Source organism: Gorilla gorilla, chromosome 9 (assembly GCF_029281585.2).
Source record: "Gorilla gorilla gorilla isolate KB3781 chromosome 9, NHGRI_mGorGor1-v2.1_pri, whole genome shotgun sequence".
In the NCBI taxonomy this organism is placed as follows: domain Eukaryota; kingdom Metazoa; phylum Chordata; class Mammalia; order Primates; family Hominidae; genus Gorilla; species Gorilla gorilla.
In genome coordinates this window covers 127,478,485-127,492,468 of record NC_073233.2, presented here as the reverse complement: position 1 = coordinate 127,492,468, position 13,984 = coordinate 127,478,485, and the positions used below count along the sequence as shown (strand labels likewise).

Genomic DNA, 13,984 nt, shown 5'->3' with positions numbered 1-13,984 from the left:
CCTATAATTTTTCTCTTTTATTCCTTTAAATCAGGGTTGACAAAATGTAGGCTGTAGACCAAATTGGGTTGCTGCCTGTTTTTCACAATGCTTAATTGGAACAGAGCCACACCCATCATTTACATATTGTTTATGTCTGCTTTCACACTACAGTGGAAGAGTTGCATAAGGAGACAGACACCAGCTAGCCCACAAAGCCTAAATGATTTATTATCTGGCCTTCAACAAGAAAAACTTGTCTAACTTCCGCTTTAAAGTGATGGATTACATTGATATACTATACTTTCTAATACTGAACTACTTTCACATTACTGAAATAAATCCTTTCCATTCAGTCTATTTTTTTCATTGTAGCATAAACTACTTCAGGAAATTACACAAATCTTAGATGTACAACTTGATGAATTTCTACATATGTATACACATTTAAATATCACTCAGACCAAGATTCTGAGTATTTCCAGCAATATAGTAGGCTTTCTCATGCTCTCAGCCAGTTTACACTGCCAACCCTCTCACCCTCAAGGTAACAATTCTGAACTGCCTCGCTACAAATCCATTTTCCTATCTTAAAATTCTTAGGAATGGAATCATATAGTATGTGGTCTTGTGTGACTGACTTTTTCACTGAACAGTAAGGATCCAATTATACTATGTATGTCAGTAGTTAGATGTTTCATGTTATTTAGTATTATATTATTTGAAAAATTATGTATTAAAAAATAGTTTTAGATTCAGTTGATACCTTACTGAAGCTTTTTATACCTATATTTGTAAATAAAAGTGGCCTAGGCCAGGTGCAGTGGCTCACGCCTGTAATCCCAGCACTTTGGGAGGCCTAGGCGGGCGGATCACGAGGTCAGTGGTTTGAGACCAGCCTGGCCAACATGGTGAAACCCCGTCTCTACTGAAAATACAAAAATTAGCTGGGCGTGATGGCAGCCACCTGTAATCCCAGCTACTCGGCGGGGCTGAGGCAGGAGAATCGTTTGAACCCAGAAGGCGGAGGTTGGGTTGCAGTGAGCCAAGATCATGCCATTGCACTCCAGCCTGGGCAACAAGAGCGAAACTCCATCTCAAAAAAAAAAAAAAAAAAAAAAAAAAAGGGGGGCCTAACATTTCCTTTTTGTATTGTATCTTTTTCTTTTTTGGAATCAAGTTTATACAAGTTATATCAAGTTCATGAAACAGCCTGAACAGCTTTCCTTCTTTTCTATTTCTGCAACAATTTGTGTTACATACCAATTAGTTGGGTTTTTTTCTTCCTCTACCTCAGCTTTATTGAGGTATAATTGGAATATGAAACACTGAACATATATAATGTGCATAATTAGCTGTCTCTTCAAATTTTGGTAGACCTTACCTATAAAATATCCTGAGCCTTTGGACTTTCAAGGTGGCAGGGAGATTTTTATAATTACCATTTAAATCTGTCTATTTTGCTATTAGTTTTCTGTTTATCTTGTATCAATTTCAGCATTATATATTTTCCAGAAATTTGTGCATTTCATCTAGGTTTCCAATGTATATAGTTGTATATGTGTATAATTGTTCTAGTATTATTTTATGTTTTAAAATATTAGTTTTAGCCCCTGTTTAATTCTGTAGTTTGGTTATTTGAAATGCTCTCTTGTGTTCTTGATGCTTCTTTTATCAGCATTTTTAAGAAGTTTATTTTGTGAGTGTTTTCAAAAAAAATTTGTTTTTACTCATCATTCTAATTGTTTTTGTTGTTCTTGATATTGTTCTCTACTTCATCAACTTCTGCTCTTACCTTGTCATTTCCCCTTTTCTTGTTTGTTTGGGCCTTCTCTTCCAGGTTTGAGTACATATTTCTTTTGTTTTCAGCCTTTTTTGTTTTCTGAGAGATTTACTTAAAGCTATAAATTTTCCTGTTGCTATGCTTTAGCAGTATTGTTGACATGTAGAGTTTTTTTTGACATTCAATTCTAAGTAATTCATAATTTCCGTTAAGATTCCCTCTTTTTAATCCAAAGGCCAGAAAGTAGTATGTTTTTATTTTTCAGACATAGAAGATATTTTGGCTATTCTTTTCATCTCTTCCCACCTCCTGTCTCTCTCGACTACTATCATGTTGATATTATTTGAATTTTTGCTTTAGATGTGATATATATGCATCATTTATTCAAGCATCAATAAAACTTAATAAGTTCTTTTCCTTTTTTTTCTTTTATTTATTTATTTATTTACTTTGAGACGGAGTTTCACTCTTGTTGCCCAGGCTGGAAAGCAATGGTGTGATCTTGGCTCACTGCAACCTCCGCCTCCCAGGTTCAAGCAATTCTTCTGCCTCAGCCTCCCAAGTAGGTAGGATTACAGACGTGTGCCACCATGCCCGGCTCATTTTGTATTTTTAGTAGAGACGGGGTTTCTCCATGTTGGTCAGGCTGGTCTCGAATTCCCGACCTCAGGTGATCCACCCGCCTTGGCCTCCCAAAGTGCTGGGATTACAGGCTTGAGCAACCGCACCCGGCCAATAAGTTCTTTTCCAATCATATTTTTCTTGTACTACCTCTTAGAGTCACCTTATATAATTATTATTATTATTTTGAGGCAGAGTTTTGCTCACCAAGGCTAGAGTGCAGTGGTGTGATACTAGGTCACTGCAGCCTTGATTTCCAGGGCTCAAGCAGTCCTCCCACCTCAGCCTCATGAGTAGCTGGGACTACAGGAGTGCACCAGCCCACTTTTTTTAAATTGCTGAAATACATTTTTCATGCAATCTTTGTGCCTGCAAATAACTTTACTTTGGCTTCATATTTAAATTAATATTTAGCAGTGTTATGGAATCTTTGGGGTATCATTTTTCTGGCCGGAAACCTCTGTGGCCAGTGGCACCTTTGCCCAAGTTTTGTTCAAGAATGCTGGGCCTGTTTCACCCTCTTGGCCTGGTGGGCTGTGCTCAGCTCATGCTACTGGTCTGGGTCCCATGCCTGCCAAGAGCAAGTCAGGCGTGGAATGGTGAAAGGTGTGTGAGTGAGTATGGGGTCCAGCCACTGCTCACAGTCAGACATGGAGCTGCTGCAGTGGGGTGAGCAGCTCCAGGTGCTAGCATGGGCATCGGCTCCCTACGAGGCTGCAGCTGGACCAGGTGCACAGCAAGCAGCTTCCACACTGGCACTGGGGAACACAGTGGCACCTGGACACTTGAAGACACCAGGAATCGCAGGGCCCCAAAGAGACAGTCACAGTCCTGGCTTGGGTAGCTCCCAAGTCTGGGCTACCTGAAGGGCCACAGCTCTTCTCTCCTCTTCACTCACAATGTGGCAAGCAAGAGGCATGTTTCAGCCCTGTTTGTGTTATAGTTCTTTTAGCCCCACCATTTGATGGGTCCTGAGTTCCTCTCCTGTGACCAGGAAGAATGGGGTACACAGACAAGTGGGGGGTGAGCTAGATGAAGAGGAGCTTTATTGAGTGATAGAACAGCTCAGTCTCCCCCAGGGGGCAGCTCCCTTCCACAGCCAGGGTGTCCCAACAGGTGTTCAGCTCCTAGCAGAGAGGAGATCCTGGAGTGGGAAACTCTTCTCTGCAGGCAGGTCATCCAGTTGTCTCTGCAGCTGTCAGCAGAGAGGAGGCCCTGAAGTGGGTTGCTTCCCTCTGCAGCTGGTCGTCAGACATCTTCTCAGCTCTGGCTGAGCCTCGGGCTTTTATGGGCCTCAAAGGGGAGGAAGTGCACGCTGATTGGTCCATGAATGACCATAGGCAGGTGGAAAAGGCACCTCAAGCTCCCACTGCAGTCCACAGGACTGGCAGCCCAGCCTTTAGCCTTCAGGCTGTCCCTGGCCTGAAGGTGGGGGCCCCACTGGGAACCACCCCCTTCTGCCCAGGAACCTGTCTGCCTCCTGCTGCCTTTCATGGCACCCAGGCTGTTTGTGCCAATGGATGCCTACAGGCCAGTGCCAAGCTGCCCTCACCACCCCTTTGGCTTCCCTCCCATGCTCATTGATGCCCAAAGTCCAGAAGGGGCCAAGGTGGCAGAGGGCTGGTATGTCAGCACTGCCCCAAGCATGTGCACACCCAGCTGGGCTGTGACAACACCCAGACTCGGCCCCGACCTTGCTCCAAGATGGGAGCCAGCACTGACAGCAGGGAGAAGCAAGGCAGCAGGAGCAGGCACTTCCAAGCCTGCAAGGGCAGAGGGGGTGGCGAGGTCTTCTTGGGCCCCTAAGAGCATATGGAGGCCTAAGTTCACAACCCCAACTTGGGCAGCTGCAGCTGCACCTGGGAGGGCAGGGCTGCTGCCTGCTTCTGGCTCCAGCCAGCTCTGTGGAGCATGCAGTCCTGGCCATGCCCCCCTGGCAGCCTGGGGCAAGGGCTGCAGTCCTCACTGAGCCCAGGCCAGTGTTCAGGGCAGGGGCGGCATCACCACAAGCTCCCAGCATTGCCCTGGTGCTCAGGGGCAGCCCGAGGCAAAGTGGATCTCGGGACCTGGGCCCAGGCAACTGGAGTGTCAGGCTTGGTGGTCTCCCATCACAGGGTGGACCCCAGAGACACAGACCAGGCGGCCCCTGGTGGCCCCTCACAGAGCCTCCTCCTGAGGCACAGGAACCTGGCATCCTTGGGGTATGGGTACAGTGGCTGTGCCGCTGGCCGGTCCCCAAAGCAGGTGCCACTCCTACTTTCCTCCCCAGACCCTGAAGCACGGCTCCAGCTATGCACCCCAGGCCTGGTCCCCCACCCCCACCCCCACCCCACTCTGTGTGCAACCACAGCACTGGCCCCAGCCCAGCTCTGCCTCAGGGCCTCCCTCTTCTCAGGGTGGTGGGCTGTGAGGGGGCTATCTGCCTCCTCCCTGCACCCTCCCTGCAGCAGCCAACATGATGGCAGCAGCTGCTCCAGACAGTCCACCACTGCTATCAGCAGTATATAAAATTCTAGGTTCAAATTCTTTTTCCCCAACAGTTTCTAGATATTGCTTGATTATTATTTCAGTGTCCGTTTAATTCTCCTTATTTGTAGGTGATTTTTTTTTTTGAAAGCTTTCTGTCTTTGTTTTTGATGTGCTTAAATTTTACTTTAGTACCAGCAACAAGCAGAATTTGAAATTAAAAATACAATATCATTTACATTAGCACTCAAAAAAATGAACTACTTAGATATAAATCTTTCTCTATATATGATATGTATGATGAGAATTATAAAACTCTGATGAAAGAAATCAGAAAGCTAAATAAATGGAGATATATTCCATGTTCATGAATAGGAAAACTCAATATTTTCAAGTGGTCCATTCTTCCCAACTTGATCTATAGTTCACTGCAACCCAGTTAAAATCCAAGTAAGTTATTTTGTGGAGATTGACAAACTGATTCTAAAGTTTATATGGAGAGGCAAAAGACCCAGAATAGCCAACATGATATTGAAGGAGAAAAACAAAATCAGAGAACTGACACAATCTTACCTCGAAACTTACTATAAACCTACAGTAATTAAGACAGTGTGGTATTGGTAAAAGAAGAGGTAACTAGATCAACAGGATAGAATAGTGAGCAGGACATAGACCCACATAAATGTAGTTAACTGATTGTTGATAAAGGAGGAAAGGCAATATAATGGAGACAATTTAGCCTTTTCAACAAATAGTTGTAGAACAACTGGACACTCCCATGCCAAAAAAAAAAAAATCTAGACACATTCACAAAAATAGCCTTCACGAAAATTAACTCAAAATGGATCACAGAAACTATAAAACTCCTAGAAGATAACATAGGAGAAAATTTAGGTGACCTTGAATTTGGTGATGACTTTATAGATATAACACCAAAGGCACAACCCATGAAAGAAATAATTAATAATCAGGGGTACATTAACACTGAAAACTTCTAGGCTGGGCACAGTGGCTGATGCCTGTAATCCCAGCACTTTGGGAGGCGTAGGTGGGTGGATCCCTTGAGGTCAGGAGTTCGAGACCAGCCTGGTGAAACCTCATCTCTACTAAAAATACAAAAATTAGCCGGGCATAGTTGTGCATGCCTGTAATCCCACTTATTCAGGAGGCTGAGGCACAAGAATCATTTGAACCCAGGAGGCACAGGTTGCAGTGAGCCGAGATCACACCACTGTACTCCAGCCTGGGTGACAGAGCGAGACTCCATCTCAAAAAATATATATATTTAAAAACTTCTAAGCTGGAAGTAGGACACATCCATTGTCCCAGTTACTCCAGAGAGGTAGGAGGCTCCCTTGAGCCCAGAAGTTTGAGACCAGCCTGGGAGATATAGGGAGACCCCCATCTCCAGAAAGGAAAAAAAAAAAACTGCTCTGCAAAAGACACTGTCAAGAGAACGAGAAGACAAGACACAGACTGGGAGAAAATATTTGCAAAAGACATATCTGATAAAGGACCACTATCCAAAATATACAAAGAATTCCAAAAAAACACAACAATAAGAAAACAACCCGATTAAAAAATAGGCAAAAGATCTAGACACCTCAGCAAAGAAGATACACAGATGGCAAATAAGCATATTGAAAGATGCTTAGCATCAGATGTCATGAGGAAGTTGCAAATTAAAACAATAATGACATATCATTACACACCTATTAGAATGACCAAATCCAAAACACAGACACCACAAAATGCTGGTGAAAGCAGGGAGTAATGAGAGCTCTCATTCATTGCTGGTGGGGAGGCAAAAATAGAACAGTCACTGTGGAAGACAGTTAGGTGGTTTCTTACAAATTAAACATATTCTTATTGTAAAATCCAGCAAGTCCACTCTTTGGTATTTACCCAAAGGAGTTGAAAACTTATGTCCACAAAAAAATCTGTACACAGATGTTTATAGCAGCTTCATTCATAACTGGTAAAACTTAGAAGCAACCAAAATGTCCTTCAGTAGGTGAATGGATAAACAAACTGTGGTACATCCTGACAATGGAATATCATTCAGTGCTAAAAAGAAATGAGCCATGATCATGCCTGTAATGCCAGCACTTTGGGAGGCCAAGGCGGGCTGATCACCCGAGGTCAGGAGTTCGAGGCTGGCCTGGCCAACATGGTGAAACCCCATTTCTACTAAAAACACAAATATTAGCCGCGCGTGGTGGTGGGCACCTGTAATTCCAGCTACTCAGGAGGCTGAGACAGGAGAATCGCTTGAACATCGGAGGCAGAGGTTGTGGGGAGCTGAGATCATGCCACTGCACTCTAGCCTGTGTGACTCTGTTGAAAAAAAGAAAAAAGAAAAAAGAAATGAGCCATGAAAAGACATGGAATAATCTTAAATACATATTACTAAGTGGAATAAGCCAATCTGAAAAGGCTACATAACATAGGAGATGTTTCTTTCAAGAAGGCATTCTTGAAAAGGCAAAACTGTGGAGACAGCAAAAAGATCAGTGGTTGCCAGTGGTTAGGGTAGAGGAAGGAATGAACAGACAGAGCACAGAATATCTGGGGGACAGTGGAATTGTTCTGTGATGCTTCAATGATGGATATATGTCATTATACAGTTGTCCAAACCCATAGAATGGACAGCACCAACACTGAACCATAATGCGAACTATGGATTTTTGACGATAGTTGTGTGTTGTAAAAAATAGACCACTCTGGTGCTGGGACGCTGATAGTGGTACCAGGTAAGGAGGGCAGGGGGTATATGGGAACTCTGCTCACTTTTGCCATGAACCTAAAATTGCTCTAAAAAATAAAATCTATTAAAAATTTTTAAGAAGTTCACTCTAATGTGTCTATATGTAAGGTCTTTTTCCTTTTCTATCTGGTTCAGTACTCCTTTAATCCCTTCTGTCTGAGGGCTTATATGTTTCTTTAGTTCTGGAAAATGTTAAGTCACTTTCTTAAAATATTTTCTCCTTTTTGTGTACTCTTTCATCTGTTTCAGAGACTCATTATAGACACATATAAGTATTTATTAGCCTTCTCCTTCCTGGCCTCCACATCTCTTAATTTTTCAATATTCTTTCTCTCTATGCCTGGGAGAGATTCTTTTTTATTCTTTTATATTTTATTTTATTTTAGAGATGGGACCTGACTCTATCACCTAGGCTGAAGTGCAGTGGTGTAACCACAGCTTACTGCAGCCTCGACCTCCCAGGCTCAAGTGATCCTTCTGTCTCAGCCTCCAGAGTAGCTGGGGTCACAGGTGATCGCCTCGACACACTTTTTTTTTTTTTTTTTGAGATAGTGTCTTGCTCTGTCGTCCAGACTGGAGTGCAGTGGTGCGATCTCAACTGACTGCAGCCTCCGCCTCCTGGGTTCAAGCGATTCTCCTGCCTCAGCCTCCCAAGTAGCTGGGATTACACTGTGCTCCACCACACCTGGCTAATTTTGTATTTTTAGTAGAAATGGGGTTCCACCATGTTCACCAGACTGGTCTTGAACTCTTCACCTTAAGTGATCTGCCAGCCTTGGCCTCCCAATGTGCTGGATTACAAGCATGAGCCACTGGCCACAGCCTCCACACGTTTTTAAATTTTTTTGTAGAGATGGGGTCTCACTATGTTGCCCAGGCTGGTCTCAAACTCTTGGGCTGAAGTGAGTCTTGGCCTCCCAAAGTGGTAGGATGATAGACATGAGCCACCACACCTGGCCAGGAGAGCTTCTTGACTCTAATTTAACCTCATATCCACGTAATTAGATTTAGTTGAAATGAACATTTCCCAGATCTGAGTCCCCAACCCCACTGGTCTCTGCGCCACAGCTGAGGAAGTCAAGAGGTCTAGGGAAAGGTTATTTCCAGGACCTGAGCTCCAGGAGCCATTGCCTGATTCCCTCATTACCTCATTGCCTCATTCAAGAACATTGATTCCTTTTCTTCTCTGTGCCAGGCCCTATCCTGGGTCCTGGAGGCACTTGGGCCCTGAATAAGTCTCCAGCACTCTCATCACTCTCCTCCGCATCTATGATGCCCCAGCCACACTGGCCCTCTCCCAGCACCTTGAAGATGCTAAGCTTGCTCCCCTCATAGGGCTCTTCCACTTGCTGTTCCCGGCGCCTGAAGTGACCTCCTACCTCTCCACCCTTCCAATCTCTGCCAATTTTTGTATTGCTGACAAAAATCAAGGCTCAGTTCTCGTCATTCCAGGCTCAGTTCAAATGTTACCTCCTCAAAGGGCCCGTCCCTGACCACTTTGTCTACAGCAGTCAACCCTCTGCTCACTCAGCATTACCATCTGTGCCTTCTTTACACACAGCAGTTACCACTGTAGGAAACTACTTAGGGGAGGCTGCCCTAGCAGTTACAGACGGGAGGGAACACAAGGTAATGAGAGAGCCACTGTTCATGTCCATTCAGGGTAATCACAGGCTGGGCCCTCTGTGAGCATCTTACATGCACCACCTTATTTCATTTACACAACTCTGTGTAATGTAGACATTACGGTTATACTCATGTCACAGATGAGATGAGCAGCCTGAGACTTAGGGAGCTGAAGTGGCAGGGTGGCAGGGCTAGAGCGTAGTGGAGTCCAGATTGGATCTGAGTCTGTGTGACTCCAGAGCCTATGTTTGTGACAAACACGAAGTGAGAGGAAGGAAGAGGTACCCATCTCTCTGCTTCTCTTGCATGTGGTACATCTGGACATTTGTCTCTGGAGCTGGCAGGGCTCCATGACATCACCTCAGAGTGCCAGCGCCCGGCATGCCCACTGAAAGGGCAGAGACACCGAGCCTTCCTCTCCGCCCTTCCCCATTTCTCTCCTTCTTACAGCACTCAGTGGTCAGGAGGGGACTCCAAAAGGCCTCCTTTCATTAGGAAGCTGGAGGCAAAGCTTCAGTCCACCCCTACTCACGGGCCCCCCTTCGCCATGATGAGGGTCCATCCGACCCCTCGCCCCAATTCCATATGCTCAGGACACACAAAGGCAAATCAGCTCCCAAGCCCACCAGCTCCATGGCCCTCTTGCCCCACATCCAGAGGGACACCTGGTTCCTGGGTCCTCTGCAGTGGAGAGGCTGTGATCAGAGCAGAACCCAGCCCTCCTAGTCTGTTTCTAGGTGCTCCCTCTGGGTGGGGAGCTTCTGGGTCCTCTGGTCTTTCCTGGTCTTGTCCCTCACAGCCCTTCAGACAGAGAAGGCCAGCACTGCACCCCTGGACAGCCATGGCTGTGTGGGCTGGGGGTGCTGGGTTCTGTGGGTTAGGGGTGCTGGGCTGTGTGGGTTGGGGGTGCTGGGTTGTGTGGGTTGGGGGTGCTGGGCTGTGTGGGTTAGTGGGACTGAGCTGGAGAAGCACAGTGGCTACCTCAGAGCCCCTTTCCCATCCCCCATGACTCTGACAAGGGCAAAGGAGGAGACAGCAAGGATTCCCAGGCCTCATCCTCCTCCCCACCTGGTGGAGGTTGTTGGAGGAGGCACAGGGAGCTGCCACCAGTGCCCTGGCCCCTGGTCAGGATAGGCCTGGGGAGAACCACAATAGAGCCCTCAGTGGGCCTTAGGGCTGCAGCAGATCTACTGTCTGCAGAGAGCCTTCCCATCTTTCTTCTATTTCATTATCCTGGCAGCTCTTTGAAGTAAGCAAGGAAGGGAGTGTGAACCCCCTGAGGAGAAGGAGACACCTAGGCTCAGCAAGGTGAACTGTGTGGAAGGCTACACTGCGGCCTTGAATGAATGCTCCAGCCAGGATGTCCTCTGCTCCCTCACATTAATGCATGTGTGCTTACGTGGGTGCCTTGGTCTGCTAGGGCTGCCATAGCACAATACCATAGACTCAGGGGCTTATCCAACAGAAATGGACTTTCTTACACTCTGGAGACTGGAAGTCTAGATCAGGGTGCCAGCATGGCTGGGTTCTGGTGAGGGCCCTCTTCCTGGCTTGCAGACACCACCTTCCTGCTATGTGCTCAAATGGCCTTTCCTCAGTGCATGTGCAGGATGAGAGAGAAAGAGAGGCAGCTCTCTGTGCCTCTTCTTATAAGGGCCCTAATCCCATTGTTGCTGAATGCCAGAGGTTTGACCTAGGTCCAGTTGCTCGCTGCACAGAAAGCCAATCACTGACACAAGTGTTGCTCAGGAAGAACACTTTAAGGCAGGTGACATCAGCAGGGAGATGGGAGACTAGTCTCAAATCTGTCTTCCTAACTGACTAAAGTTAGGGGCTTATATAGCGGAGACTTAGGGAGTGGTAAGGAAGAGGAGTTGATCAATAGGCAGCAGGCTGTCAGATGAAGGGTCTGGTGTCCCATTGTAACCACATGCAGGAAAACAGGAATTAGGGAGGGGTAAGGAAGAGGCGTTGCTCAATGGGCAGCAGGTGTGTCATTGGATGTGGTGGTCTGGGAAGTTTGTTTGTTTGTTCGTTTCTTTTTCTTTTCTTTCTTTTTTTTTTTTTTTTTTTTTGAGACAGGGTCTTGCTCTTTCACCCAAGCTGGAGTACAGTGGTGCAATCACAGATCACTGCAGCCTCAACCTCCCAGGCCCAAGTGATCTTCCCACCCCAGCCTCCTGAGTATCTGGGACTGCAGGCATGTGCCACCACACCAGGCTAATTTTGTTTTTTAAGAGACAAGGTCTTATTATGTTACCCAGGCTGGTCTTGAACTCCTGGTCTAAAGCAATCCTCCTGCCTCAGCCCCTGAAATTGCTGGGATTACAGGTGTGGGCCACCGCACCAGCCTGTTTTATTTTCTTCACAGTGTCTTGCAGGACTAACAGTTTCCTGAGGAAGGAACTCAAATAAAACAAATGTAAGTTTCTCAAGCTTCAGTTTTATGGGGAAATTGGGCTGGTTTCATCATCATGAGTGCCCTACACTCATGACCTCATCTAACCCTAGTCACCTCCCAAAGGCCCCGTCTCCAAATGCCATCACATTGTGGGTGAGAGCTTCAACACAGGAATTCGTGGGGGCGGGGATTAACATTCAGTCATAACACCAGGTCTGTGTCTTAATCCATTTGCATTGCTATAAAGGAATACCTAAGACTGGGTAACTTATAAGGAAATTTCTTTGGTTCATGGTTCTGCAGGCTGTACAAGAAGCATGGCACCAAAGCATCTGCTTCTGGTGAGGGGTTTGGGAAGCTTCCACTCGTGGCAGAAGACAAACAGAGACATATGCGTAGGTCACATGGCAAGAGAGAAAGCAACAGAGAGAGGGGAGGAGGTGCCAGGCTCTTCCCAACAATCCTGTGGGAACTAAGAGTGGAAACTCATTCACTCCCATAAGAATGGTGCTGAAGGTTCCAACCCCACAACACAAACACCTCTCACCAGGCCCCACCTCCAATACTGGGGATTAGATTTCAACATAAGATTTAGAGGGCTCATATAATCAAACCATGGCTGGGTACAGTGGCTCATGCCTGTAATCCCAACACTTTGAGAGGTGAAGGTGGGAGGATCACTTGCATCCAGGAGTTTGAGAGCAGCCTGAGCAATGTAGCAAGACCCTGTCTCTACAACATAAAAATAAAATAATTAGCTGGGCATGGTGGTGCATGCCTATAGTTCCAGCTACTCAGGAGGCTGAAGTAGGAGCATTCCTTGAGCCCAGGAGATCAAGGCTGCAGTGAGCCATAATTGTACTACTGCACTCCAGCCCGGTCAACACAGTGAGACCCTACCTCAAAAAATAAACAATACCACCATAGCAGTGTGCACGCACAGATGTTTGTACACATATGGGCATGCATAAGTGTGTCAGTAGGCATTGTGCATGCTTTCCTGTGCACAAGAAGTGAGTGCGAGATCCACATGCAAGAGGATCTGTTTCCCTAGCCCGGCCTCTGTGGCTCCGCTCTGTTGCCTCCCCCCATGCCCAGCCTCCCACTTCAGTAGAGACTCCTCCTCGGCTGAGATCTCTTACAAGCTTTGTTTGTGCTGCCAGGGAGCTCTATGGGCACAGTCTGGCTGTGCAGGCTCACCGTGACCAGCTCACTCACCACTCCTATGTGCTGAGCCTCTGCCTTCTGCTCCACCCTTTCTCACTTCCCTCAGCACAAACAGTAGAAAGTCCACCTTGGATCTGCTCTGCTCTCTACCAAGAAAGCAAGTTCCCTTCTCCATCAATAGTCAGCTAGGACCATCCTCCGAGCTCTGATCTCCTGCTAGCCCAGGGTGGGCTTTCCCTCCCTCCTTACAGAGAACAAGGCCCATTCCCCTGCACCTACAGATTGTGTTTCAGGGAAGCTGCGAGTGCCTCTCACCTCCCTCTATTTGAACACAGCCGTAATCCACAGGCCACAGAAGTGAAGAGGCTGGAGCCTCCTTCATTGCTGTCAATTTTCCAGCAGAGCTTATCTGTGTCTTCACACAGTGCTCTCTTGTCAAAGAAGCCAGGGGCGGTGTGTGACAACCAGGTTAAATAAATGCTGCCTCCCTTCCCTGTCCTGTTACTGAGGACAGCCGAGTGTCTCCTTGGCTTCCACAGATGTTGGTGTATTGTCACCTGTCCTTATTTGATTAGTGTCTTACTCAGAGTGCCTGCAGCCATCTCTTCACAGAAAGACAGCAAGAAAGAGGACATGTCTCCGCTGTTTCCTCTTTGCTGCCTGGGCTGCTGGCCCCAGAACGGCGGGGGAGGTGGGACTACAGGGATCAGGGTGGGGGAATGAAGATGCTTTCAAGGGCAGGGAGGCCAGGGGTTTTAAGGACTGCAAGCCGGGGATCGAGGTCCGTGCATTGTTGATTCAGAAACCCTTTCCAGACATCTTCATATCCATCCTCCATCTGCTATCCTGACCCATGGTGACCTTTCCAAGCTCCTGCAGTACGAGATGAGAGGGGCTTCGTGTTTTCCCTCATTAAGGAGAACACATGCATCCCAGTGAGTCCCAGTGGTGAACGCTGGTGCTACTGCAATGACGTCCTGGATTCTGTTCCTCTGTGGCCCATGAACACAGATGGAACACACCAGGACCAAGAGCCACCAGATAGAGGACCCGGAAGGGAGTGTGGCCCTTTCCACATGAGCCCCCTCTCCATGGCTGAAAGAAGAGCTCAGCACTCACTGCCTTCTCACGTGGGGTCACTGGCTCCATCCTCATGTCTTATTTAATTTTCTCA

The 13,984-nt window shown here is 46.9% G+C and overlaps 1 protein-coding gene across 1 annotated transcript in view; it reads right to left on the bottom strand.

Moving 5' to 3' along the window:
• Window positions 1-4,751: 4,751 nt before the first annotated feature.
• Window positions 4,752-13,984, bottom strand: part of LOC129525307 (uncharacterized) — a 179,328-nt gene continuing 170,095 nt past the window's right edge. Inside the window, exon 3 of the transcript XR_010129208.1 lies at window positions 4,752-7,186. The gene's annotated coding sequence lies outside the window, so the exon portion shown is untranslated. The remainder of the gene's footprint in view (window positions 7,187-13,984) is intronic.